Source organism: Benincasa hispida, chromosome 1 (assembly GCF_009727055.1).
Source record: "Benincasa hispida cultivar B227 chromosome 1, ASM972705v1, whole genome shotgun sequence".
Taxonomy (NCBI): Eukaryota; Viridiplantae; Streptophyta; class Magnoliopsida; order Cucurbitales; family Cucurbitaceae; genus Benincasa; species Benincasa hispida.
In genome coordinates, this window is record NC_052349.1 from 8,178,874 (window position 1) to 8,184,979 (window position 6,106).

Here is a 6,106-nt window from a genome sequence, read left to right on the forward strand (position 1 = left end):
TGCATCATACTAGGTTATAGTTGTTATAATGTATGTCACATGATGGATATGTGTGCTTAGGAATTGTTAGATATACGTGTTATATTTTTCAATTAAAATAAATTTTGCACTGATCATGACATTACTTAGATAAATATAAATGTTATATTCAACCAATATCTTTGAATTCAATTATAGATTTTATTTTTCATTGTTTTGTAATAGTTATAAGTATAATGAAATTAGAATTAAAATCTATAATAAAGCGTTGCATGCAAACATAGGTCCAATTTAATTTTAAATAGTTTAATAATTTACCTAGACTTATGTTAAACACTTTTCTAATGAGATTAGAAATAGGTTAATATTTTAATTCATTTTAATAGGATTAAAATAAATTTTCATTAAGAGATCAAGGGACTCTTGTCTAAGGAAAGTTTTATCTAAGCTGAGGTATTTAAGCTGGTAGAAATGAAACATCTCTATCAAGAAACTGGCCTGGAAGGTGAATTGGGCAAATATTTTATAAGCATATAATAAGTGATTGACTTCGTTAAAAACTTTAACAAATGAAGTCACATATTATTGAAATATTCAATATAAGCATTATATTCAAAAAATTAACAAAGACTTAGTTAAAATTAATTACCTGATTTTTACAAAGTTAATAAACCCATTTTTTTTAAAATACTCAGTAGGAGGAAAAAGATATATACAATATGTCAATTTTTTCCACTCACGTTCTCCCAAAAAGTTCACACTATGAGACTCATACTTAACCTCATGGCGCCCCGGGAGCGTCCCCCTTCGGATGGTGTTTGCATGGGTCAATAGCAAGATGAATGGAGAGAGTGCTTATAGTAAGTGGAAGAAGGATATGTGTCAATATGTCTTGCGACCTCCTTCATTGGTTTGCATCATAAGACCTTCTTACATGGCCTCGAGGCACCCTGAGAGTGTCCCCCTTCGAATGGTTTGTGCATTAGGTCAATATCAAGGACAAACATCCTATATAATTTATGGATAGGATTGTTTTAGTTTTTTCCCCAATCGAGTTTTTTCTTCGGTTGGCTCATTGGGAGGAAATTCTAGGGTCTAAAATGAAAGGTCACACTTACAAGAAATTGTTAAGCAAGTTAATGATTTCTTGACCAAATCAATGGTGACTAATTGTTATAGGAATAAGAGTTATTCTGGTGTAATGATTGGTTGAGAAGTGTCTCAATTTAGGAAAGGGGTGACTGACCCCCTTTGGTGGCTTTCGTCCTAAATCACTGAAGCATCATTGCCAAATAGAATAATGTTGGATTCATTATTAGTTTTTGCTAAACTGATTGGATTAAAATGAATTTTTTCATAAGTTTCTAAAATAATTAATTTGTTTTGTATCAGCAAAAATGACAAGTGCTTCAATGAACCTTCTTAATGTTGAAATATTTACTGTGTTCGATTACACAACTTGGAAAGAATCTATTAAAACTATGTTCGTGGTTAACGACCTTAATTTCATCTTGACTGAGGAATGTCCACCAGTTTTAACCCTTGATGTAACACGAAATGTTTGTGATGCATACAAAAAATGGATGAAGGCCAATCTTGAGGCACGAGTTTGCATTTTGGCACGCATACTTGATGTCTTGGTCAAAAAATTTGATAGCATAGCCATTGCACTTCAGATCATGCAATCAATGCAAGACTTGTTTGAGCAAGTGTCCTCACAATTCAAGCAGGATGGGATTAATAGAGACAAGACTATTAATGCCAACTCCCGGTTTGAACTCCCATCCATATTAAATGTCAAGAGACAAATAGAGGAGGCAAAAGTTGCTAACTCTAACGAAGTTTATCAAAGAGGTTTGACCTCGGAGGAAAAACTTGGAGCTCATAATAAGGGTATTCAAGTTGATCCCACTACTTTTCAAAATAGGAAGAGATCCAATGATAGTAAATTTGATTTACTTGTCCAGAAGTCGTGCTTAATAGAGAATAATGATTCTGACTGGATAGTTGATTCAATGGATACTAATCACGTATGTTCTTCCTATTAAGGATTTAATTTCTGGAGACAATTGGAAGTTGGGAAAATGACTCTTCGAGTTGGTACTCGTGATGTTGTTTTAGCTATTGCCGTAGGTAGGCTTAGGTTACTTTTGGACAAGAAACGATATATGTTATTAGATGACGTATATGTAGTTCCTAATATGAAAAAGGACTTTAGTCTCTGTTTTTTGTTTGGTTGAGAAAAATTATTCTCTCTCATTCTCTAGAAGTAAAGTGTTTATTTTAAAAAATAAAATGGAGATAGGATTTTTTCAAAAGAAAGTAACTTATATGTACTAAGATCGTTAGTTAAAAATGTTGTCCTAAATACTAAAATGTTTAGAATGACAACAACTGATAAGAGACCAAGGATTTCTCCTAAAGAAAATGCCTACCTTTGGCATCTAAGATTAGGTCACATTAATCTCAATAGGATTGAGAGATTGGTAAAAAAAATAGACTTCTAAATAGTTTAGAAGTAGATTCGTTACGTGTATGTGAGTCATGCCTTGAAGGCAAGTTGAAAAAACGACCTTTTACTGGAAAAGGTTATAGAGCCAAAGAAGCCTTGGAACTTATACATTCAGACCTCTGTGGTCCGATGAATGTAAAAGTAAAAGGAGGGTATCAATATTTCATCTCTTTTATAGATGATTATTTAAGATATGGGTATCTATACCTAAGGCAACATAAGTCTGAAGTACTTAAAAAGTTTAAGTAATATAAGACTGAGGTTGAAAACTTGTTAGGTAAAAAGATAAAAACACTACGATCTAATCGTGGTGGAGAGTATATAGACTTAAGATTCCATAATTATATGATAGAACATGGAATAATGTCCCAACTCTCAACCCCTGGTACACCTCAGTAGAATCGTGTATCGGAAAGGAGAAAATAGAACCTTGTTAGACATGGTTCGGTCTATGATGAGTTATCCTCAACTTCCTGACTCGTTTGGGATTTGCAGTAGAGACTAGTGTTTACATTTTGAAAAACGTTCCATCAAAGAGTGTTTTTGAAACATCTTTGGAGTTATGGAGAGACCGTAAAGGTAGTTTATGCCACTTCAGAATTTGGGGATGCCCAGTCCATGTACTTATGACAAATCTTAAAAAGTTGAAACCTCGTTCGAAAGTATGCCTATTTGTAGGCTACCCCAAGGAAACAAGAGGTGGGTACTTCTTTGATCCAAATAAAAATAAAGTGTTTATATCGAAAAATGCTACATTCTTAGAGAAAGACTACATGAAAGACTAGAAACCACAAAGCAAAATAGTTTAAAGAAAAAATTCTGAAAATAATACTGAAACTTTAACAAGAGTTGTTAAAGAGACTAGTACATCAACAAGAGTTGTTGATGTCGGTTCGTCTAGTCAAACTAATCCATCTCAAGAGTTGAAATTGTCTCAATGAGTGGGAGGGTTATGAACCCACTTGTTCGCTAGGTGGTTTAACAGAAGCCCAAACATCATTAATGATGATGTTGAGGATCTGTTGACTTACAAGAAGGCAATGGAAGATGTTGATAAAGATGAACGGATTAAGGGCATGAATCTAAAAATGGAGTCTATGTACTCTAATTCTGTCTGGGAACTTATAGATAACCTGATAGGGTAAAACCTATAGATTACAAATGGATCTACAAGAGAAAAAGAGGTGTAGATGGAAAGGTGCAAACCTTCAAGGCTAGATTAGTAGCAAAGGGTTATACCTAGGTTGAGAGTGTGAACTATGAAGAAACCTTCTCTTCTTTTGCTATGATAAAATCTGTCTAGATTCTCTTTTCTATTGCCACATATTATGACTATGAGATATGGCAAATGAACATCAATACTGCCTTTTTGAATGGTACTCTTGAAGAGATAATCTACATGACTCAATTAGAAGGATTCATAGTACAGGGTAGAGCAAAAAGTTTGCAAGCTGAATCAGTTCATCTATGGATTGAAACGGGCATTTAGATCTTGGAACATGAGGTTTGACACTGCAGTCAAATCCTACAGCTTTAATCAGAAAGATTATTAATGGTTTAGTAGCTTTCTTGGTATTGTATGTGGATGATATCTTACTTATTGAGAATGATGTAGGTTTTCTGAATAAAATTAAAGAATGGTTAGCTGTTCAGTTCTAAATGAAATATTTAGATGAAACTCAGTATGTTCTGGGGATCCAAATTATAAAGGATGGTAAGAACAAAATGCTAACCTGAACTCAGACAAGGAGCCATGGGAAAAGAGTTTAAGGAAATAGAATGCAAGGAAAATATAAGTGTATTACAAATTATATTGTTTCATCTACAAATACATGAAAGTTGAATTGTCAAGTTAATTGTGATAGGATATTGAAGATGCAAATGAAGTAATCAATGAAGTCATTTAATCAATTGATGAAAAAGAGATTGATGAGAAGCTGGAATGATCAAATAAGGGAAAATCAATCAAATTGGTATGTAGGTGATAAATTGTAAAATATTTAACTACTTATCTTTTATCTTCACAATAGCTAAATTATCCGCATTTTTTTACATATTAATAGAATGAGACTCTCATGACTTTAACAAAAAAAATTCTGGACAAAGTAAGGCCATTGTGGTGCACAAATCAACACAAAAATTCAAAGACTAAAGGTATGATATAGAACAAAATATCATTTTGGATCTTATCCTGTCTAGATCGAAGGATAGGGGATTGGATCTCTCAGTGGAAACATTGTGTTAGAATGCCTTGCATCTCGCAATTTGATTTTTCCATTAAACAAAATCATTATACAAAACAGAATATATAAACATGTAACTTAGCATGCTTTAGGAAAAAAATTAGAACGATTCTTGCCTTTGTAGATTCCCAAGTGCCACGAACGAGCCTCTCTAAGGTTCCAATGAACAAATCTCCAAACGGTCTTGATCGTGAACAACTCCTTGAGCGATCTCGAATACTACCATGAGAGTAACCTCGTTACTCTCTTAGGATTATAATAGAGGATAGGTGCTATCCAACTATTAGGAAAGAGAGAGGAGAATAGGGTTTTGAAGAGTAAAGAGGCTCAGAGAAAATTTTGCACAATAACATTAGGGTGTTGTGTATTGTCAGAGTTTCTCTGCAATGAGACTATATGAGAAAGTGTTTATATGCAAAGGGCCAAAGAAAGGTCTTTATATAGAGAAGAGCCAAGCTCCTTTCCTAATATATTTTTCTTTTCTATAATTAATTAAATAACATTTATTTAATTAATTAGCCCACTTAATTAAATAATGTTTATCTAATTAATTAGCCCAATTAAATAACACTTATTTAATTTACAAAATTAAATAACACTTATTTAATTTTAATTTGCACAACAATTAAATAAGTATTGATACATTAAATCTAATTTAATGTATATATTTAATTATCATATATATCCCATGTATATGTGCAATACCTCTCTATTAATTAATGCTTTGCGAATCTAATTCATTTGAATTAATTAATTTGAATCTTATTCAAATATTACTTTCCAACTTAATTATTAGATCATATTCAAAATTAATTATATATTAATCACATTAATATATAGTTTCCTCAAATTAATTTGAATAATTCAGATTATCCCTCTTAAGTTCCTCTAGTGAGCTAATGAGGGGACCTGGTGGACCGGTAAATTAGAAGCTCCAACAATATGAGATTAATTAACTAAACTCATTAACCAAATTAATCAATATGAATGAACAACCTATTTATGGTCCAACCAATAAACAGAAAACTCTTTCGGGCCATTGAGAGGGTAGGGCCCTTTATTCAAGTCCTGGAGATACCACTTAAGAGAACACTCATCTACTTACCTTTAAGGCGGGAAGGACTGAATTTCATCTTATATTATCATGTCCCAGCTCCCACTCGATCTTGTCCACAAAATTGTAGGCATTTCGAGTCGGCTATCAACCACCCTTGCCCGTACAAATCAAAAGGCAATCTCTCATGAACAGGAGTTCATAATATACTCAGATTAAGACTAAATCGCCTATGTCATCCTATTGAAATAGAAACCTAACTAGTAAACAGTATTACATCTTGTTGTTACTATTTCGTGGTCAGTTTTATGCAAATTC